The sequence below is a fragment of the Lissotriton vulgaris genome, chromosome 8 (assembly GCF_964263255.1).
Source record: "Lissotriton vulgaris chromosome 8, aLisVul1.2, whole genome shotgun sequence".
Lineage (NCBI taxonomy): Eukaryota > Metazoa > Chordata > Amphibia > Caudata > Salamandridae > Lissotriton > Lissotriton vulgaris.
In genome coordinates, this window is record NC_141696.1 from 487,220,820 (window position 1) to 487,245,813 (window position 24,994).

A 24,994-nucleotide genomic window follows, 5' to 3' on the forward strand; every position below is an offset into this window, starting at 1 on the left:
CCCAAGGAACCAGAAACACCGTGGCAGCCATATCCCCCTGAACCTGCAGCCAACGTGCCGCCACCTGCACCGGACCGGACAGCAGAGACAGGATGTGAGACTGAATCTTGACCACCCGAGCCTCGGGCAGAGTGACCACTCCCAAATCTGTCCGAAACCTGGCCCCAATGAAGAGACGATCCTGGGAAGGAACAAGGAACGACTTGCCCAGATTGACAAGAAAGCCGTGCCCCCTCAAAACGGCCAGCACCAAGTCTGTGTGATCGACAGTCAACTGGAAAGAGGGAGCATGAACCAGCCAGTCGTCCAGATAAGGATGTAAAAATATCCCCTGACAGTGGACCAGGGCCACCAAGGGTGCCAAGAGCTTGGTGAAGACCCGAGGGGCGGACTTCAGCCCGAATGGCAAAACCGCAAACTGGAAGTGGAAGCCGCCAACCGCAAAGCGAAGAAACTGCTGATGAGTCCGAGCCACAGGAACGTGAAGGTAGGCGTCCTGTAAATCGATAGAAGTCATGAAGTCCCGGACCCCCACCAACGGAATGATGGACTGCAAAGTCACCATCTTGAAGTGACCGGTCCGAACCCAACCATTCACCCTCTTCAGGTCCAGAACCGGCCGGAATCCCCCTGACACCTTCTGGACCAGAAACAAAATGGAATAACATCCCAGACCTCGCTGCGCCAGCGGGACCGGAACGATCGCCTTCTTTGACAGAAGATCCCGAACCCCATCCAGCAGAGCCTCCCTCTTGGATGGAGACTTGGGGATAGGAGTAAGGATGGTGCCCCAGCCGGGCGGAACGGCGACAAAGTCGATAATATAGCCTCTCCTGACAATAGTCAATGCCCAGCGATCCCTTACATCCAGCTGCCAAGCGTCCAGGAAAGACATCAGCCTCCCGCCCACAGGACCCGAGGGCGAAACACAGTCGACGTCAGGACTTCCTCTTGAAGGTATCCGCCGGAAGCTTGGGACCAGGCAAGGCCGAAGATTTCCCGGGCCTGAAATGGCGTTGACGAGCAGAAAAGTTCCTGGAGGACTGGCGGGAAGACTGAAAAGACGCAGAGGAGGAAGGAGCAGGATTCCAAAAACGTCGAGAACCAGAGGAAGACGCCTTGCCCTTGTAAGGCAGAGCATGCTTACGGTCCTTGAATGCCTTAGTCACCATACTATCCAGCTGGTCACCAAAGAGCAACTTGCCATCAAAGGGAATCTTAAGGAGTGAGGACTTCTCCGAAGAATCAGCCTCCCAGTCACGCATCCATAAGTTCCGACGAGCCAAAACCAGGGAGCCAGAGGTCATGGCCGCAGAGCGAAGAACATCTGAAGAGACGTCAGCCAAGAGCTTAGCCTGCTGCTCCATGTGGACAAGCAAGCCAGAGCAGTCCGACTCCTCCTGAACAGCCGTGGCCAGCTTGCCAAAGTCAGACACCAAAGATTGCGCCGCATACGCCGAGTAGATACCAGCACGTAAAGACAAATTCCCAGCGGAAAAGGCCTTCTTCAGCGCACCATCCACCTTTTTATCCGTGGCATCCGAAGGCGAACAATCCTCAGGATTAATAGAAGTGCGCCCAATAAGAGTGGCCAACATGGCATCCACCTTCACAGAGTGAGGAAGAGAGACCTCCCCCTCCTCCAGGGAATAAAGCTTCTGCAAAAAGCGAGGAACAGAGGAGCGCTCAAGGTCCCGCCATTCCCCCGAAATCAAGTCTTTGATGCGACCATGAAAGGGCATAGAGAGTTCAGGAGGCTTAACATATTGGGGAAAAATGTCCTCGGACCCCATGGGAGCAGCAAAAGGAGAAAACCCCAAGTTCTCCCTGATGTGCTGGAGAATAGCAGGCACCTCCTCCCTACGCACAAACTTCCCCGAAGATGTAGAAGGCATGGCAGAGTCCGAAGAAGAAGAAGAAGACGAGTCCTCAGAGGGAGAGTCCACCGGACCCCCCGCAACACGAGAAGACCTGCGTCGTGGCTTAGCACCCCTCGCCTTCAAAGCACGAGACACAGCAGCCTCAATCATGGACTGCACCTCAGAAGCAGACAGGAGGGCAGAAGAATCCACCGGACCCTGGGACCTGGTCCTACGAGCCGGGACTGTCACCTCACCATCCTCATCAGAGGAGGACAAAACCCTCAAGCGCTTCGAAGTCCGTTTAGCCATAGTGAAACTGACAGGGTAGAAAGCCGAGGCAAGCCCTTAAATAAAGTGTAACACAGCCTGCCGGGAGAAACCCAATAGAATCAAAGGATACACGAGGCAACCAATAAAGAAGCCTCGCAGACAATGAAACCAATCACCAAAAACATCAAAATGAATAAAAAACGACCTCAAACGAGGCCCCTACCGCATAGGAGCATCGGAAACAGCCAGCCGAGAAGCTACAGCACATCCGCCAGCCGCCGCCTCCATTCCGGCCATCCGAACCGGAACCACATCCCAGCCACTCAGGGCCGGTGACTCCGTCACCCGGAACCCGACCGTCCAGCCGCCGAGAAGTGCACCATAAAAACACCAATGCGGTGGGGAAGGCTCGCATACACCAGGTCGGCGCCGCCAGACCCAGGATGGCGATAGCAAGTGAGGGAGAAGCCCTCAAGATAGAGAAAATGACCGCAGCTCCGCAGAACAGCCAGCGCGTGGGACGCGCGTCTCACAGTGGTGAGACAGAAAAAAACAGGAGGTATGAGGGGGCTGGGGGCTATATATAGTCCCCACGTGACAAATCACGTGGGTACGGGTGTCTGGTGAGGCAGGGATGCCTCAATTTCGTAAGGAAGGGAAGCGAGGGAGGGACGATGAGGTAATTAGCTTGTGCAGGGCTCGAAAAATCATAAAATTGTTACTAGACCTGCAGGTCTAGTAACTTAAAATATCTAGTTGACCTAACTGTAATGCACTTGACCTCTCTGAGAAAATGTGACAGTTAAAAAGATATAAAGGCGCTATTATTGCTCCTTCCCTTTGTGAGCAATAAAGATGCCTTTAACTCTTGCTATCTTTTCACATTTGCTCTGCATTCAGAGACAGAGGGCACAAAAGTCAGTTTATCATCCTACTCACCAGAAAGGGCAAGTAGGACCTAAAAATCGCTTGCCCTAATGAATGCTGGCTTTCTTGAGCACTGTTGTATGTTGGATATTTGTCCTTTTGGTCTTGTTTTATTCAGCTAAATATTGGTTATTGTTCTAAACTGGTGTGGTGTCCCTTTGTGGAGTTTCTATTGTGTTACTGTGTGTATGTAAACATCCTTTACACATTGCCCCGGAGATAAACCCGGTGCTAAGCTACCAAGGGGGTGAGCAGAGGTCATGTTAGCCGTTTGACTCCTTTACCTGAACTAGAATAACTTGGACGAGGTTGAAACCACTCCCAACTAGAGGCCCCATTTCCAACAAAGTGCATGCAGTGAGGGCAATGATTATTACAAACAGTGTATGAATGATCCAGATGAGGATAACCATTGTATTGGAATTAGTACCCTACAAAGTGGTGGCAGACATCCTCATAATGGATGTTGCAGAGTCCTGCCTACTCACAGTGCTTGGTCTGTCAGCAGCCTTCAATCATAAGTCACTAGATGTTAAACGGAGAAATCCAATTAGTGTTGCTCTAATACCTGAAATGGCCATCCACCTTGGGAGGTCCTCAGGGCTGCTTCTATCACCCAATATTCTAAAATCACACATAATTTTACTGAGGGACCTACTACTGAATGGAGGCAGTGGAGTTTGGAGAGGGAAGATGTACTAATTAGTACGTCAACAATAAATATAGCTTCTACCTTCCCAAACACTTTCAGGGCTCGAAAAATTCACTCCCTCGCATTTGCGAGGGAGATTGATTAAGGACGAGCTTTTTTTAGGTCCTACTCACCCTTTCTGGTGAGTAGGAATACAAACTTGACACTTGGCCTCTGCCTCTGAAAGCAGAGGAAATGTGACAAGATAGCAAGATTTAAAGGCATCTTTATTGCTCACAAAGTAAATGAGCAATAAAAATGCTTTTAAATCTTGTTAACTTGTCACATTTGCTCAGTTTTCAGAGTTTGAGGTCAAGTTCATTCAAGTTAGGTCGAGGAGATTTTGTAGTTTACTAGACCTGCAGGTCTAGAGCATTTTTTATGATTTGTCAAGCCCTGACTTTATTTTTCAAAGTCAAACTATTTACCTAACAGACTGCATGACGACATTCTAGAACAGCTAAAAATCAGACTCCTGTCTATTTTGGAAAACTTAGAACTGCTAGAAAATGATCAGACTACAAAAAGAGCTGAAATGCCATACCAGGAACAGTGTGTGTGTGTATGCAAGTAACCACAACAGTACTTTAAAATGCAGCGAAATGCAAACATACAAGCCTTACAATGTTGCATTGATACCTTGATATGACAATGTTACTCATCCTAAAATAGAACACAGAGGCCCTCCACCTATTCTCCTTCACCGAAAATTCGGACAAAATAATACCATTCTGGGTAACCCGCTTTGAACAATAGGCAGATCTTTCCTTCCCCTTGCTAAATTTCACTGCTTTCAAAACTCCCCACCGGTTCTACAAAAAAAATATAATACATCAGAAAAAAAACAAAAACAATGCATACACAGGTGTTCGCTCATCTAGAAAATGGAAACTCAGTGCTTGCTGACAAACCAACATCCACAACACAACAAACTCAGTCCTCCGTGCGCCAAACAATCTTGCTAAGGCAAAAAGTACATTTGCCAAAATAGCACTGACTGCTCTTTCTTCAGAACTACAAACCAGCATTATCTTCAAACTCATGTGCCTCAACTGTCTGGACATCACCCGCAGACAAATTCAAACCTTATGGAAAATATGACCTAGAGCTTAATCCACTTCGGACTCTGGAATGCGTTTATACCGAACAGAATTGAGGCAGAAACTAAAAATGCAGCGTTTTACACAGAATCCATCAGCCCAACATTTTAGCTAGTTTATTATATAGAAAAAGACCCTTACAATATTATTATTCAAATTCAGACGTCATTTTCTCTGAACTTCCTATTCATAGTAACCTGAATCCTGTACATACTAAAGGTGACCTAACTAGTTATATAGGTGAATATTTTTTAACAATAGGTACAATAGGTATAGCTGAAGCACACAAGAATTTAACATGCATTTTACATGAAGAAGATAAGATATTTTTGAATTTAGTTGAGAAAAGGAGAGAGGATTTCCAGAGAAAAGCTACAGAACAGAAACAAAAAATTCCTAAATGGGCAGAAAATAAAGAATACACCTTGAATGGCTAAACTCATGCTGCTATGTTGCTGGACTTTGAAAAGAAAGGGAAACTGTCTCCATGGGGAGAGAACAAGTTATAACAATATATTCATTGGTTCTAGTCAATGTGAACACAATTATAAAGTAATTGGGGGTTGGGGTTTCAAAGATGGAACTGAGCCAGTATTTCCTGGAATTTATTATATCTGTGAAAACAAAGCATATTACAAATTGCCTGATCATTGGTATGGGAGTTGCTATTTTAGAATAGTATTCCCAAAGATATACCATGTAAATAAAATCACTGGAAGCAATGAAGAAACTAATAGACTAATGCGAAGTAAAAGAGCTAGTTTTGCAGAAATTGTAGGTGATATATTTAGTGCATTGATACCTTCAGTAGGAGTGGTTCTGAATACTCAAAGAATTTGCAAATAGTCAACAGTGGTGGATTGTTTATCAACTGACACTGCTGGAGGTTTCTTAATGATCAGTAATGAACTAGTTGTGGTAAGATCAATGGTTTTACAAAATCGACTTGCTCTTGAGACACTGTTAGCAAAAGAGGGCGGAGTTTGCAGAATGTCGAAAGCGCAACATTGTTGCACTTACAAACATTTATGCATTTATAGCACAGTTCCTTTGAACTGGAGAGGTACATAAAGCGGGCCCCAGAAATATAACATATTCTTTGGTCCATACTATTGATTATTCTATCCCGGTGTTTGGAAGTAATTAACAATGGATAATTTCAAGACGTTCAGGTTCACCAAGGATCAGCTCAATAGCCTGTTAAATCAAAACCCACGAACTGGGGGCACTTCAGTGACGAGTAAAAGTGGTCACGAAGAACTAATTAAAATCCTTAACTTGAGGAAACAAGCATTTACAATGCAATGGTTTAGCCTTTGGAAAAGTTTGAGCTATTGGCATTGTAAATGACAAAATTTGTATATATGTGTTGGTTTTGAAACAGATAAATAAATGGCATTGTCATTTACATTGCCATTAGCTTAATGTCTGGCAAATGTGAGACCTATTGTACCCTATGGACTAGCTCAGCAGACAGCAATTACTACCACACAAACACACCCAGAGCCAGCCACACACACACGGAGCCACACACACACACACACACACACACCCAGAGCCACACACACACACACACACACACCCAGAGCCACACACACACACACACACACACACACCCAGAGCCACACACACACACACACACACACCCAGAGCCACACACACACACACACAGAGCCACACACACACACACACACCCCCAGAGCCACACACACACACACACAGAGCCACACACACACACCCACACCCACACCCAGAGCCACACCCACACCCAGAGCCACACCCACACCCAGAGCCACACCCACACACACACCCAGAGCCACACACACACACACACACCCAGAGCCACACACACACCCAGAGCAACACACACACACCCACACCCAGAGCCACACACACACACACACACACCCACACACACACCCAGAGCCACACACACACACAGAGCCACACACACACACCCAAAGCCACACACACACCCACCCAAAGCCACACACACACCCACCCAGAGCAACACACACACCCAGAGCGACACACACACCCAGAGCCACACACACACCCAGAGCCACACACACACCCACCCAAAGCCACACACACACCCACCCAGAGCAACACACACACCCAGAGCGACACACACACCCAGAGCCACACACACACCCAGAGCCACACACACACCCAGAGCGACACACACACCCAGAGCGACACACACACCCAGAGCGACACACACCCAGTGCCACACACACACACACACACACCCAGTGCCACACACACACACACCCAGAGCCACACACACACACACCCAGAGCCACACACACCCAGAGCCACACACACCCAGAGCCACACACACCCAGAGCCACACACACCCAGAGCCACACACACCCAGAGCCACACACACCCAGAGCCACACACACGCACACACACCCACACACACAGAGCCACACACACACACACACCCAGAGCCACACACACACACACACCCAGAGCCACACACACACACACACCCAGAGCCACACACACCCAGAGCCACACACACCCAGAGCCACACACACCCAGAGCCACACACACACACACACCCAGAGCCACACACACACACACCCAGAGCCACCCACACACACACCCAGAGCCACCCACACACCCACCCAGAGCGACACACACACCCAGAGCGACACACACACCCAGAGCGACACACACACCCAGAGCGACACACACACCCAGAGCCACACACACCCAGAGCCACACACACACACCCAGAGCCACACACACACCCAGAGCCACACACACACCCAGAGCGACACACACACCCAGAGCGACACACACACCCAGAGCGACACACACACCCAGAGCGACACACACCCAGTGCCACACACACCCAGTGCCACACACACACACACCCAGAGCCACACACACACACAGAGCCACACACACACACACCCAGAGCCACACACACACACAGAGCCACACACACACACACCCAGAGCCACACACACCCAGAGCCACACACACCCAGAGCCACACACACCCAGAGCCACACACACCCAGAGCCACACACACCCAGAGCCACACACACCCAGAGCCACACACACCCAGAGCCACACACCCAGAGCCACACACACCCAGAGCCACACACACCCAGAGCCACACACACGCACACACACGCACACACACAGAGCCACACACACACACACACCCAGAGCCACACACACACACACACCCAGAGCCACACACACACACACCCAGAGCCACACACACCCAGAGCCACACACACACACACACCCAGAGCCACACACACACACCCAGAGCCACACACACACCCAGAGCCACACACACACACACACACCCAGAGCCACCCACACACACACCCAGAGCCACCCACACACACACCCAGAGCCACCCACACACACACACCCAGAGCCACCCACACACACACACCCAGAGCCACCCACACACACACACCCAGAGCCACCCACACACACACACCCAGAGCCACCCACACACACACACCCAGAGCCACCCACACACACACCCAGAGCCACCCACACACACCCAGAGCCACCCACACACACCCAGAGCCACCCACACACACACTCCGGGGGTAGGGAAGCAAGCACAGCGAGGGGGCAGGGAAGCAAGCACAGCAAGGGGTTTTAGGCTATGTAAGATACTCTATAGGGTAGCTTTTCCTCAACACAGTATCTAGAAACATGACTTGCCCCTGTGTCACTGTGATGAAGTTTCCACACAAAGCACAAGTCACTTAATACTGTTTTGCCCCTTATACACTAATTATAGGCAGATTATTTAATTTCTGTTTCAAAGAATTCTAATTCAAGAATGCCTAAAGAGGACTTGACCTTCTTAAAGAAACTTTCTACCCATGAGATATACTAAATTTGATAAGAAACGTCCCTGAACTAAGGAAATATATGAAATGCTGGCATTATGAGTAACATTTGTAATTAAGAATTTTTATCCTTGGTATAGTGCTGGTGATGTAATCGGTTGGAGTTGGAGTATTAGAAAATAACAAAATATTGTCGAATTGGTGCATTATGAGACCCAGTCCAATTTTTAGTAAAATGTGAACAAATTTAAATGCTTACTAAACAAGCAGCAGGCAACAGAGGCAGACGCAAAACCGGAGCACAAGCAGCAGGCAACAGAGGCAGACACAAAACCGGAGCACAAGCAGCAGGCAACAGAGGCAGACTCAAAACTGGAGCACAAGCAGCAGGCACCAGAGGCACACGCAAAACCAGAGCGCAAGCAGCAGGCAACAGAGGCACACGGAAAACGGGATGTAGTTTCCGTGATGACCTGGAGTGAGGTGGTCACCCTATATAGGACTGTGGGGGTTTCCCCTTTGGCTGACATTTTGTTTTGGTGTCCCTCTGGCACCGCCACTTGACATGCATCGAATTTTAGACTGCTGGAAGCCATTTGATTAAAATGTGTCGTCTTGTCGGGGTCAGTCTTGGGCATGGGCGAGCTGGGCCCAGGCCCGGGGCGCCAATATTCAGAGGGACTTAATGTCATGCAGACAGCAGCTCGACCATCCCAGTTAGTCTCAATCAGGTCCCTTTAAAGACTTTGTGATCAGCCCTTAATGTACATCAGTGTAATTCATAGCACCCCACCAAGACTCTACACTCCTCCCACCTCCTGAGGTCACATCACACCGACCACACACACATTTTCTTTCGTACCCAGGACGCTGTCCGGGTCAATCAGATTTAGTGCCGGCCTTGAGTCTTGTGAAAGAGAAGTCCTTGGTGTCAGTGGTTTATATTGAATTAAAAAATGTAGGTACTCGCTCTTTAGAGTACCTGTTTGCTTTTACGTCATAGTGTATATGTTTGTTTCTGGGAAGTGCAAGTACTCGCCCATTAAATGTATTGCAGCGGTGCCAAGAAGTGCAGGTACTCTCCCTTTCAAATTAGAGAAGTGCAGGGATTCAGTACCGGACAGTTTTAAGCACTAATTGGCGTACTGGTCCAGTGACAGTCTACGCAGAGATGTTTTAAGGCATGGGCAAAGTGAGCGATTGCCTAGGACCCCACCTTCTAAAGGCCCTCTGGAAAGTGAACCTTCGCTCTGTCTCATCTCTAGACATCACTCACTTGCTCTCTCTTTGCCCCAGGTCATGTTAAGGATTTTTGTAGTCACTAAGAAGACGTATTTTACCTGTTCTTGTTTCATCACGTTTCTGAAAGTTTTTTTGTTATATCAGGTCAACCTGAATTAGAAGAAAATAGTAAAAAAGAAATCATAGCTTTTCCGAAAAGGGGCCCCAAAATATGTGTTGTCTGGGGCGGGCCACAAAAATCCTTAAGATGACACTGAGTCTCATTGGTCAGAATAGCTGACCACTGGGGAAGAAAGGCGCACGTTGAAGTGGAGAGCTCAGTGTCCTTGAGTGCTGTGTCTACAGGAGGCTCTAACTGAGGAAGGGCCAACCCAGACAGCCCGAAAAGGAGTTGATGGACTCCGTGGGCGGACAGAGAGCAGGACAGAGACGAAAGGGGAACACCTGGGTAGACGGGAAGGAGTGGTGGGCAAACGGACAGACAGGAGTGCGGGGAGATCGAGTGAATCATAGCTGGATGATGGGTGAGCTGAAGAAACGCATATGAATTTGAATGAAGGGTTAATGGACAGGAGGACAAGCAGAAGGGTCAGATAGGTGTGAAGGATGAACAAACCGGGGGGCAAACAGGGTTGGACAAATAGGAAGAAGGGATGGTCGGAGACAGGTGGACAACCGGAAGAGACATGTGGACAGGATGGGCATACAAGCAGATGAACTGGTTGAAGAATGGGCAGACGGACAATAATAACGCCCGGGTGGATACCCTGGCAGACAGATGGACAGAACAGATGGATGGGTACTTAACTTGGCTAAAAGCCTCTGCCTGCACCGGACTGAGATCGCCCACTCTCCCACTCATGGTGTTAAAGACTGAGGGCCCTCGTGGCTGTCAGTGATACGGCTCAGTCCTGCTGTTCTTGTAACTCTGATCTTTTATCACTTCGTGTATATCTTTTTCAGCTTCCTCGCCTCTCCTTCCTTCCTTCCTTCCTTCCTTCTCTCGACTCTTTGTCTCTTGCGCAGAAACACTCTTGAGCATCCAAACCGCACCCTCGCACCGGCCCTGCCAATCCCCTCAGTGCCCCGCCACTCCCCTGTTCTCCTCACGTCTCTCTTCTTGTACCTTCTGCAGTCTTTGCTCTCTCAGAGACCCGTCTGTTCCGGTGTTTTGTCTCTTCCTGCAGCTTTCCCTTCCCCTGAGCCCCGGTGTTGTGTAATAATACTTGGTACCCCAGGGGAAATGCGTCTTCTCTGCGTTGTGCTGTTTTCGGAGCGCTTTCTTATTGGACAACTCGGGCGTCTTTTCTGTAGCCCGAACCCTCAAGGAGAAGGCATCGCTCCCCGCCTCGTAGGGGCAACGAGAAGCAGCTGCGCTCGGAGCACTACTACTGCCAGAAAGCAACTGCAACCTTTTTACCCAGAACATAACAAACCCCTTCAGTGAAGGTCTCTGTGAGGCGCTGCACAGGATTGGTATGTTCACCTTCCCATCAGCTCTTATAATGGGTAACGACAGCCTGTCTGGAGAGGCCGAGAAATACAGACATCTTTTAAACTGCCGTAAACTAATTACGTGTTATGCACCTGAAATTGTCTGACTAAAGACCAGACCCAGGCCCGAAAACAACGCTTTAATGCGGCAAATACACAGTTAGGGGCGGGGCTCAGCACAAAAGCGTTGAGAGATGTCTATTATTTCATTATTTTGCCACTTGTAGGTCCCTAGCTTGCAACAGCTTGCAGCAAAATGTACAAATCCAAATGTGCTGGTTCCTGAGCTCCCATCCCCCACTGTGGCAGCCGCGAGGGGTCAGTCACGGATAGTGTGGGATGTCGAGGTGGACAGCAGCGGAATGGCTGATTCATGGGATGTCTAGACACCAAACAAAAGAAAGCTACCACATGCAAACAGCAGCAGCCACCCTGACACTGCATTTTCTTCACATGTCTGGTGGCTGAGGCTTTTCCGGAGCATACCCGGTTCCCGGAGCATTTTTTCTCAGATAATAATCTAAAGCCCATATTTTGGAAACACTTGGACTGTGCCATCTCTTTCACGGGAAGGTGAGAGGGTCGTCGTTTCACGCACTGACTTCTCATTGAAGAGGGAGAACTTCAAAGCCATTTCAGACACACTGCTGACGTCATTCCATTCTCCCCTACTATGCATGGACAGCGGGAGGGGGGCGGGTTAACGGACTGCGGGAGGGGGGGCGGGTGAAAGGGCTCACGGACAGCGGGAGGGGGGCGGGTGAACGGGCTCTGGTCCGGTGTAAACTGCGGGGTTCCCAACATCCAGGTTAAATCCAAGAGCCCCCGGGCGGAGGCACAGGGCGAGGAGAGCCGCGGGGAGGGCTGCCATGGTTGGTCTCCTGGGTTCAATGTGCGGACCGTCGCTGCTCTCTACCTCCTGTCCTGTCTCTATGGCCCCTGCTCCAGACTGCTCTTAAAACCGTGGCTGCTGGCTCTTTCTTGCCTGTGAGTCACTGCAGCGGGGCCTGGGAGGAGTCTGCCGAAAGTCACCAAGCCCCCTCTAACTCCGTGACAGAGGAGAGCTGCGGGCGGAGGGAGGTAGGGGGAGCGGGACAGAGGAGAGCTGCGGACGGGGAAAGGACAGCGGGAGGGGGGCGGGAACACGAACGGCGGGACGGGGGGCAGGAACGGGCACACGCGTGTAGGCCAGTGCAGGAAACCGGGATACCTCCCCATACGTAAACTTACAAAGTGAAAACACATTTATAAACAAAATGCTCCTTACCCGATTGCCTCGTGGGAACTCGAATCTTGCAGCCAACTCCAACAACAAACACTTGAAAAAAGAAGAAAACAGGGCAACTCAAAAAAAAAAAATAACACACACCTACCGCCGCGATGACGATCAGGAGTGGGTGGAGAGGGAAAAAAATCGCGGGAACGCCCCCAAATCTGGTCCGGCCTTGACGGACAGATCCGGCTCCCAATGGCTAGCCTCCATTTATGGAGCTAGCCAATGGGAGACGGGGGACGTTCCTGAAGCCCATATTGTAAACAATAGATTTCGCCTGCGCCGAAAAGCTGCGCAGAGCGCAGCCTTCGGCAGGCGAAACCTAAAAACGAATAAGAACCGAACTCCATGCAGAATTCCTGATGGGGTATTTAGTAGCCGGGGTAATACCACTAAGACTACGTATCAGAAATGAACCTGGACTTTTCACAGAAAAAAAAAAATTCCTTGAGATCTGGACACACAATGCCAATCGTTGTAGAAGGGATTGGCTAATCCTCATAATAGAAACGGCACAAGAAGTAATGATCTTGGAACGCCAACAAATAGAAGAACTAGAGCCTGCATTAAAACAAAATACAGCAGTGGAAGATGCCAAAAAGAAATTAGAAGAGTTAGCACATGAGACTGAAGGATACCAGGAGTATCTAACAAATAAAAAAAATCAACAAAACTTAGGAAAGATGTAGAGAAATTTAGTGCAGAAATAGTATATCCATTCCTACACAAAGACTATTATACCACAAGGAAAGAACAGAGATGGGAGAAACCCCAATACACAAGACAAGTATATTCCAGGGGAGGTAATAAGAGGATCACATTCTCAGAAACCTCCGGGTCTAGTGAGGATGAAGATCATACAAATGAACACACAGGGAGATCTGCCCCAAATTACCAGCAGGAACCCCAACCTTTTAAAGGGGGTGGCCCCTACAGGGGCCAGAAAGGCTACCGGAACTACTCTCGAGAGGAGCCAATGAGGAACCATCCACCTCCAAATCAGGCGACACCAAATCATCTGAAAACCAGGAATGCGCGATATTGGAGGTGAATGAGTTTCCTATCATTACCCTTTCAGATAGGATACTAACAGGAGAGGAACAGGAAGTGCTAAGATTAGGTTTTAGTTTTGCTGATTTCTTCTTGAGACCTATTGTCTAAAAACAGAGGTCGTATTTGAAGGACACTGCCCATACCATCTCTATATTTGAGGAACAGAGCTTCGACAAGGTGACCCAGCTTCTGGTCACCTTGGACATCGAAGCTCTGTACACGAACATCCCCCCGGATGATACAATTGAGGTCCCGTCTTCCATTTTGGACGATGAAGATCTTAATGGCGGACATAAGGAGTTCATCATTGGCTGTATAGAGCTAGTGTTGAAAAATAATATTTTCCTGTTCAAGGAGGAGCTTTATAAACAGGTGAAGGGGACCAGCATGGGGGCCACATGTGCCCCCAGTCTGGCATGCCTCTACGTTGGTCACTTCGAGCAAAAACATATTTACAACGAAATGGCATCATACTTTGAAAATGTCTCTCACTGGCATCGTTTCATTGACGACATTATTTTAGTCTGGAACAGTGCCAGTGAGGAGCTAGTGTCATTTTTGGAGTGGCTGAACTTAGGTGACAAGAATTTAAGGTTCACAGCACATTACAGTGATAATAGTGTAGATGTTTGGGATATCAAGATCAAGGAATCAAAAGGATCACTAGAGGTGGAGCTTTTCACAAAACCGACAGATAAGAACACCCTACTGCAATATCAGAGCAACCATCCTCGATCTCAAAAGGACAACATTCCTTTTGGGGAATTTTTAAGGTTACGGCGTAACTGCAAAACCTTGAAAGATTTTTATTATCATGCAGAAATCATGGATAAAAAACTACGCGAGAAAGGGTATCCAAGAAAACTTGTAAAACAGTCCCCAAAACGGGCAAGATTTTATGATAGAGATCACCTGTTGGACATGAATAAAAAGAAAACCAATGAAGTTCAAGACAGGATTGTTTTGGTTAGCCAGTATTCTGGATTAAGCAACAAAATCAAAAATATCGTGAATCGAAATTGGAAAAATCATCAACAACGGCTTAACAACACCGTTACCTAAACCGCTTTTCTCATTTAGGCAGAACAAGACAATTAGAAATGCCCTAGTGAGTACCTACAGAAATCCTGCTAGTAGTTTTCAAACAAGTTTGACAGAAAACAAAAAAGCCATAGGGAACTACAAGTGTGGCTCACTAAGACACTAAACTTTAATGGAAAAGTATTGATTCCGAAAAGTCTAAATAAATCGCAGAAGCAAGAGCGAAGTATACCTGCTTGTCTGCCCTTGTTGCTTAGGCTACGTGGGGGAGACGAGCAGGGAGCTTCGCATCAGACTATTAGAACATAGATCATCAGTAAAAAACAAAAAAAGTGAATGCGCCCCTCACCGACCACTTCCAAAAATATAACCATGACTGCAATCAGTTCACTTGGTTTATTTTGAAAAAAGTAAATGTAAGTAGGAGAGGCGGGAATCTAGAAGCACTAAGGAAGACACGCGAACAATGGTTAATGTGTTACCTTGATACAATAGACAATGGCCTCAACTCCAGAGAAGAATGGACGAAGCTAGTAGCCAGCCAGTAAAAAACTGTTAACTATGGATTTTATTTAGAACCTGGTTAAAAAGAAACATAATGTGTATTAACAATCAGCCCTTACATTTCATAAGAAAAACGAGTTTACAACATCTGGTGATAAGCCACTGGTCAACAAGGCCGAATAAATATTTATGAGGTCGATAGACAACAATATAGACAATAATTACATTGGGATATTCGAGATTTTCTCACAGTTAAAATATAAGGGACATCCAATGATGAATATTGTAGGGTTAGGGCACAATGCATATACATGTATCTGCTTTTATAAATTGCTGTTTAGTTTGTAAGAGGCAAATAAGCAAATAGTAGTTAGAATATGTTAAAATGAGTTAAGGGTGAGACACATGCAGAGTTCGTACAAAACAATTCAGCGGTATGAAAATATATTTCAATTTGGCAGAAAGTAAGCTAAGAAGTAGGTATTTAGCCCCTAATTTCTGTGATGTAAATGTTTATACAAATATATATTATGAATAGAATAACCCATAAGCAGGTCAACATTTAGTACGCAGTCAGGATATCACTGATTGGTTAAATCACAACATGGAAGCGAGGCTTGCAACTCGGCACAAATTAGTGCCAGAGCGAGGCTTGGAACCCGCCTCGTTTCACGCTTCAAACTGAGGCTTGAAACGCTGAAGTAAGAAATAGAATGTAGCCCGGGCATTACCGAGCTGTCATGTAAAACGGCAGAAAGCGCACAAAAGAAAGGAGGCTCACCAGGAATCGTTTAGGATCAACCAATGAAAGCTGAGGCCAAGCGGTTTAAATAGGCACCCAAAAACTAAATGAATCGAGCAGTATTTTCGGTTGCAGACGACTCGGTTGCAGACGTTTCGGGTGTGGAGGAGAGCGGTCCCAGCAACTCTAGGGTAAGGAGGACTAAAACTCTGTCCAAATAGTAGCATATCAGGAGTAGAACCCTGGGGTATGGGATAAAATAGTAACATGGATTCTGAAAATTTATATTTACCTTTATACAGAACCATAAGCAACAAAACAGAAGTTGAAATCCGCCCCAGGGATGCAAATGCTGTTTGGATATTTGGTAAGGGATATGCTTGAGCCATAGTCGCACCGTGGTAATATGTTGATATGCCCATAATGATTAGAGTCCCTTTCTCTTCCCCCTTCAGAGGAGAGAGATAGGGCAGTAATTCCTAAAGTTGGAGAAAATTCGAATTGCCGGTGCATCGCCCCGCCTTACCGTGAAAAAGAAGAGACCAAACGGGGAAGCTGTGTGTTTTTAAAGTAGGTATACTAGCAATACCACAGGGCGAGGTCAAATTACAATGACTAGTTGAAGTAGGGCTAAGATAAAGGCCAAATTTCATATTTCCCCTCAGATAATATGAAAGGAGATCGCAGACGGCGAAGTGATTGCCACACATAAGAAAAACTATAGGACATTAAGGTATACGCTTGACAAAGCCCATAAAGCAGCATAATTAGTGCTGTCACAATGTAGAACATATAATAGTAACAACACAATCCACTTATGTTACAGAACCAATGCAAAAATATGATGGTTGTATATACAAAAATTAGAGAATCCTGAGAAATGCAAAATAGGAATATGCAATAAGGTAAAACAATTAAGAAATTAAATCTCCCCCTAAAAGAGTTCTGGTGATATAAATTTAATCATACACCATGTAATATCCCATACACGGTGTAACAACCTAGTGAGTAGGGAAATAAGTTGAAACGTATACATGTATAATCCTTCAAAGGAGCATGTAGGGATTCCAGAGTATGGTCCTACAAGCCCATATATTAGAACTGGAGAAGTATGATTCTATATGTGTATATATGACAATTGCTGAATAATTTTTGCCTTGCATAGAATGGAATATGCTACTGGTTTAAACTAATGAATAGATCTTAGACATGTGTAACAAGGAGTAACTACCTGCGCAGAAAATGCATAAGTGATTAATATATGATCAAGGACCTCCTGCTAAGGCACTCAGATATGATGGAGGCATTCAGAGTTATAACGAAAATGTACAAGATGTAAGACTACAGGAATGTGGCATCTATGCATGATACTCATGTAAATATGTTTATCTACAGGAAATCTTTTAAAGTGGTAACCAACCAGTGCCCTTTAATAGGAGAGACCTATCATTCTGTTTAGAAAAAGATGGTATATTACTGTTAAAAGCCATCGAAACGCGTTGATGCCTACATCTGGGACAAAGTCTATCCTGCAGATAAGATAAATTAGGCGGGTCCAGGATTAGTTCTTTTTGAATATTGGGTTTCCTGATGTGCAACTTTTATGTCAAATAGAGGTGTCTGTCTCTCTCCTCCCCCTTTATTTAGTTGATACAGTATAAAAATAAGTTGTCTGAAAAATTGTTTGCCAGCATTAGATTTATGACATTCAGATGAATATTATGGTGATGATATTGTATATGTTTTTAATGAAATTATAACCTGTTGTTTTTATGAAGTGTAATACTTATGACATTTTTTTTAACAAAAAAATAAAAAAGTGATTTTTACAATTTTTTGTTTGTGTATCACATAGTGTTAGAGACCATTGCTAATACATGGGCTAACTATGGTGTAAGTAATATAGCATACGATCGACTCTTTTTTCACTGTTTGCAAGTACCCTATTCCCCTGGTGTGTTAAGCGGTTTCTCTCAACCATTTATGCACTTACATACCTGACAAAAGTGTAGAACTTAAGGGGTATGTAAGGAATATTACAAATTTAGAAAGAGAACTCATACCACTGGAGGTTGATAGTGCATGGAAGAGACTAACAGATGGTCTCTCCTCTTTAGGTAGTTGGTTTTCTAACGTAGGGAAACGTTTTGTATGTAGAATACGGATGGAAATGGTGGGAATAGCCCTAATGATTTTAGGGATAATAGTTTGTTGCAAATGTTGCAAGCATAAAAAGACATACAGTGAATAAGAAAGGAAAGAAAAGAAATATTAACAAAATTGAATTAGAAGAGCATAATGGACATTTGTACAAGAAAGTGAAAGGCCTTCATACTAACTAACATGTTTTGTCATATTAATATTGCATTACACGACATATTAGGTATCTAGGGGAAGCTTGACAATGTGCTTTTACTAACTATAATCTGCTTGCATTAAAATAGCTGCTGCTACGCTGGATTGTCATCCTGCGATGCATCTGTCACACTCATGTGACATGCTTGTTGGGAAAACTATTGCTTCTGCGCACTAGAACTGAGATGCATGTTCTGTGTCCTAACGTGCAATAAGCTTGCATCGCTGCTTTGCTAAGCTGTTTGTTCTGCCTAACATTTATAGCAATACTTAAAATAAAATAATGGGAATAGAGTAGAAAGAAGTGGTATACAGGGCATTCATTTTATTCTGCGTCTCTACAAATGTTTCTTTTCTATTCTTGCATGTATCGTATTTGGGCCTAAATGTACCTCTGAACTTCATCTTTGGAGAGACTGCGCCTGTGTGAAAGAAACCCTGAGCCAAATCTGACATGGATGAAAAGAACTATGAGAAAAGTGAACTCCTCACCCTGCCATAGGAAGCTGAATTGAATTAAATGTTTAAATGTCTTATTGTTACATTCACTACCAGGCGGAATAAAAAGTACATGGGAAGATAAAGTTATGGGAGAGAAAATTTAAATATATGATTGATAAGTTAACTCATATCAATATGGTGTGATGACTGCTCCTCGTCCTTTGTCCAATAAAATTGTGGGATTCACACATTTGCAACATTTGGGGGTGGTACACGGACGTGGAAAATAGTATAACTAGGGTAGGCTTAGTTAATTAGATTGTCCGAATAGCTGACCTGTCACTGACCCAACGCACTCAATAGGTGATCGAGAGCAGAAGTGCTGGCGGAGCACTCTGTCAGAAGATTCGATAACCCAATCGGGGTTCTGGAGAGGGGTTTGATGACCCAATCGGGGTTCGACTGTTAGCTGCAGAGAGGGGTGTGACACACATTAGCTGTGGGTGCCGATCTTAGCCTGTGGTGGTCCTGTCCTGATCCATTTTCGGCCGTAACCTGTCCTGATCCTGATCTGCACCTGTTCTTTCTTGCTGGCACCTGCACTTTGGGATTCTTATCCTTTGACTCAGCCCGTGGCCAGGGTTGGTCCCCACACCATTCTAGGTAACTATAAAGTGTGGGTTTGACATTGTACGGTTTCCCTTTTCTCTACCGACCCTTTGTCTAAATGCTGAATGTTATTTCTTCTCAAAAATGTATTGCATATGTTGTTTTTCTCTTCATTGTTCTAAATAGAACAAGAAACTATTGATTCATGGTTTCAAACATTTTAAAGATGTATTTAGATAAAAGAACTTAAACTTTTCCCGAATTTGTGGTTATATATGAAATGCTAAATGTTATTATACTACCTATTTTCTTGCCAACTCCCTTGATCCTTAGGATTATAGGTATCAGTGACTTGGATTGGTAAGACAAATGGTATAGATCCTGAAAGGTAAAATCAAAATTGATTGAGTGTAGGTTTACCTGTTTAAAGTGTATATAGTTAATGGGCCCAGATGAGTATGGTAAACTGAGCAGGTGAGCCCTCGCTTTATCAGGTGGGTAGCTTTAACAAGGACGAATCCACAGACACTAAGGTATTTTCAAGACTTGCTAATTTTTATTTAGAGGGTAAATAATCTATTCATAAAATTGGACATACTTTCGACTTGCTTTTTATACCTCTTTGCAACCCATCAATACCTGTCGCTGCTCCCAAACACATGATTTGTTCCCCATGCTAACTCATTTACGTGGTTCGGCCGAAGGTTAAACAGCCTAGGAAGCCGCATCCTGCTGTGAGAGAAAAAGCCAGACAATGTGGAGAAAGCTTGAAGTAATTCCAGCCACGGTTTGTTGAGTGCACTTCAATACCCTATGAACTACTAACAAGATGTTATCATTGATAAATACGATGTCGATGTACACCATGATATATTTATGTATAATAACAAACTTGCATCTCCATTGTTTAATTCGCCAGATATGACCTCCCCCTCAAACCCAAGTCAGAAATATGTAGTCAGGCACATCCTGCGACGTAGGCCTGAAGCAATTGATTGAGAGATCACGAAGGAGGGGGGGGGGGGCGGCAGGGCGGTACGTAGCCCTTTAGACAAATTCACGAACAGGAAAAGCCAGAACAATCCCATAGATAGGTAGCGACACCTCATGAGATTGGCCACAATAAAACATGTTCGACCAGAGGGGCGCGCGTTCCCAATAACACCATGAAGTCAGATGTCATCATATATGTTAAGGGACACACAGCCAATCTGAACACACCAAGCACACTACACAAAGTGATCACATGCTCCCCATGCTGGACATAGGGACACGTCCCCTCTGGCCCTTCATCATGCCCGCGCAAGGTCGAAACCCACCTGAGCTTCGGATCAAATTGCCAAATGTAGGACTCTGTGACTAGGCCCATATTTCTGTCTCCAAAAGGTATGTACAAATTGTTTTAGGATGCCTCACTCAATGTATAAAATGACGGCTGAAACCAATGTGCTTTGAGACAATCTTCAAACCCTGATTCTGTTGCCTGTACTGCTGGCTGCTGTTTAAACACATTATTCCTGTTTTGGCAAATGCCTTGCCTTCCATTTTTTCAAGGTAAATTCACACTTGAGCAGCAAAGATACAACGGACCAACCTCATCAACACCCGGTTGAAGGAATAAGTGCCCGTCTCCAATCTCACTAACCAGAAAACCCGCTAATCAACAATGTAACAGCCCCAAGCTTAGGAAAGGTCACACAGGTGGGCAGGAGGGAAATGGATATGGGGGTCTTCTGAGGAACGTCTTTTCATGAGAAAACGGAGGCTCTATAAACAGATTTCATGCATCCAAGACTTATTTATCACAACTGCCTCAACTCCTTTAAGAACATGCCACAGGAAGTGAGGAGGGCAAGAAACTGGATTTGACCTGATAAGGCACACTGTTCTCGTCTGTGCCTAGCATGCACACTTCGGGTGCACTACAGAGCAGGCTGGGACAATGAACTGTATCTGAAATGCAATCCCAAGTTTCAAATGGTTATTCTGTTTAATTTGCCAGGTTAACACCATAAATGAAGAACTGAACTTTAGACTGTTTCAAACTGTTAACAGTGGATTACTGACAACACAATATTTTAGCAGATTGCACAAGATAACACTTCCTGTATGAAATATTTTGTGCATTGTACACCACATGCTCAAATGTCACACTGCGATATCAGTTTGATGAGGAAAATTAAACCATGTCTTCCTGCAGCAACCCATCATTTGTAGAAACAAGCGCAAGAGGTTGCAGCGCCTGTGGAAGGTCTATATTTAGTCAAAAATGCATGTCAAAGTCGCCTAATTGCATTGCCTTTTAACAAAGTATGTGAAGAAATACTAAGAGGCAGGAGATCATGAATTGTAATTAAAAAATTGGGCTGAAGATGTATACATATAATGAAACAATTACCGTCATCCCCTGATAAAAATCCAGGTTACAGACTCAAATCAAAACACTCACTATCCTGGTCTCTGTTAGAGACCCTTCTTTCCCAGTGCTTGAAGACCATTAAAGTATCAGTAGGGTTAGAGTAGAGAATGTCTTCTCCTACCAGTCTATACTTAAGATCAGAATATAGTCCAGATGAGAATGACGGCACCTGCAGCATAAGGTCAAAGAGTCAAGTGGACAGACAAGAAAACATTAATTCCATTCGAACATCAAAACTATGCTTACATTCAGTCAATCCTAGCCTGGAGCATGATGGTACAAATATAGCAACCAGTAACTACGTAGCCATAGAAACATATTACACTTCTTAGAAGGAATCTGTGAACGAATATTTAATGGGACACAATTTAAGGTTGGTTTCCTCACTTTGTTTCTTCAGCCTATCAATGGACTTCTTAGAGTATCACATTAAACAACTTCAAATAAGATCAAGTAACTCAGATAACACAAGCATTTGCAATGTAACAGCTCTCGCATTTGCAAGCATTTAAGCTATTGGCATTGTAAATGACAATGCCTTTTATTTGTGTGCTTTAAAAAAAACCTGCAAGCAGTGCGTAAACACGCACGTTGTACTTATAGTTGTTGCTTACGAGAAGCAAGGCTGGGGGTAACTGCACCTCTTTACTGCCAGCCTTGCTTCTCGTACTTGAAGTCTTGTCTAGTGAATTTTAAATCCATAATTACAAGTTTAGAATGTAATGTAAAACTCTGACTGGATGAGATATTCCATGGACGCATGAGAGTTCTGGTTGGCAATTACAATAGGACTTCTGTTCTGAACCCTGAGAAGAGGCAGTGTGACTCGAACATCAAGGTGAATGTGACATCCTTACGCACATACATGTGGCAGGGAGGGTCTAGAAGCCTGGGGTAAAGCAGCGGAGCCAAGGAAAGCAAGCAGGTTCTGACGGGGAAGAGGACGATGACCTGAGAGAGCAAGGTAGAAGGCAACCGGACTGGTCATACAGGATTTGACTCCAAAAATTGGACAGTAGTGATGTCAGTTATTAGAAACAGTAAATTACACCAATAAAGCCAGCAGCCCGAAACGGATAGTTTAACTAAAGAAAGCAGGCAGTTATTTATAAAACACCCATGGGAAAGGTCAACAAACATTGTACCTCTTGAAGGGTAGGAATAGTTTCATTTTTCTGGTTGCTCAAATGGAATCGGGGTGATTTTTGTGTGCAGTGGGGAGGGGGGAGGGGGGGGAATTTAAGAAAGTTGCGAAACTATGAACATTGTTAAATAGTGGAAACCTCCATCGTTATTAGTGTAAATTGCCAAGCATCGTAGATCCCACAGAATCCGTTGGGAACGCAGACAATAGTTAAAGCATCGTTATAAACACTCTTTTACACAAAAGGGTATCAGCAAGCCTAGAGGGACAAGGGGCACTGACCAGTCACACTGCCCTGGAAGCGATAGGGGTCCTACTCACCTAGTAAGGAGACAGGTAACACCAGCACCAGAAAATAGCAGATGCTCACCCGGTTCCGACGTTTCCTGATTGGACAGTCTATCAAGTGACCATGAAGAGCCAATAGGAGCCTGTGCGATGTAAACACACTGGGAGGAAGGTCATCTCTCACAGTCTAGGTCAGATAAACAGCTTAGATCACACAAGCATTTGCACTATTAAAGGTCTCACATTTGCGAGAGTTTAAGCTATTGGCATTGTAAATTACAATGCCTTTTATTTAAGTGTTTTGAAAGCCTGCAAGCGGTGCAGAAACAGCACTTGCAGGTTTTCTAAACACATAAATAAAATGCACTGTCATTTGCAATACAAATACCTCAAACTCTTGCAAATGTGAGAACTTTGAGGCACTCTCGCTTTAGCTGTAAAACATCGTAAGCTTATGTGCAGGTGTCACGATTGCTTCAAAAGTAAAGAAATAGGAAAAACAATCTTCTATTTCTTTACTTTTTAAGCAATCGCAGCACCCGCGCTTTAGCTTCCGATGTTTGCAGCTAAAGCGAGTGTTGCGATTGTAACAAAAGTAAGCAAATAGAAACAAATGGTAGCCGGCACTTTTTTACCCTTGTTTGTTTACTTTTGTTACAATGGCAGGACCCGCGCTTAGGCTTGAATATTCTAAGCTAAAGCGCGGGTGCTGAGATTGCTTCAAGAGTAAGGAAATAGAAAAAAAAGTTTCTATTTCTTTGCTTTTGAAAACAATCGCAGCACCCATGTTTGAGCTTAACCTCTTCGATGCTGATGACGGCTCCCGGCCGTCATGCGTCACGGTGGGCGTGTGCTGATGACGGCCGGGAGCCGTAATGACATACCCGCGATTAGAACCTTCAGCACTGCGGCGGAATTCGTGCAGCAGTGATGAGGTTACGATGTTTAAAGCTATAGTGCAGGTGATTACATTGCAAAAAAAGAGTAAATACATATTAAAAAAGGCATGCAACCTCGTTTGGCGATCTCAAGTAACAAAAGGATTAGTGCGGAGGCATGCCGCGCTGGTTAAATAAATTTGTTTTGAAACACTGCCAGAGAGTGTGTTCTGCCAGCAAAAGTAGGCAGGAGAAAGACTGTTAACAAAAGGGTGCTCAGAAGCTGTAATTGAAAGCTACCGAGCAACAATACATGTAACCGGGGGTATCCTGATGGGAGGTAACAACAGAAGAGAGGGAGGTACTAAGGAAGCACTAAAAAGCCCATTAACAAATAAAGGCCAACCTTTACAAAGGACAGTGACATGAGCCAATTAAAAAGATGCGCAGAGAGAGGGCAGAACTTACAGTCCATACCTGAATTTAGCATGTCTCAAAGAGACAGCGCAACTGCTGCCTAGGCAAGACCTAAAATATGTAAAACATTTAATCAGAGGTGCCTGTCTAATCTGAAGTAGGTAATTCACCCACTAATCGTGATACTAACAGCCAGCTCGAATAATAGGTCATCGACAACAATAAGGCGCTTGAAGGTTCCCTCTGACTAAAATTGTTGCCCGCATTTTGAAAAGGTAGGCTGCAGATAACATATTACAAAAACAAGATTGCTTTAATACTTATAAAACCTACTGAAATAAAAAAAAAAGCGGCAGAGTATCTGCTGCTATTCCAGAGCCCATAGAATACATTATTTGGAAATAAT

At 45.2% G+C, this 24,994-nt stretch overlaps 1 protein-coding gene across 1 annotated transcript in view; it reads right to left on the reverse strand.

The window, feature by feature from the left end:
• The window catches only part of UXS1 (UDP-glucuronate decarboxylase 1), a 226,566-nt gene that overhangs the window by 176,231 nt on the left and 25,341 nt on the right, over positions 1–24,994 (reverse strand). The gene's annotated exons all lie outside the window — the stretch shown is intronic.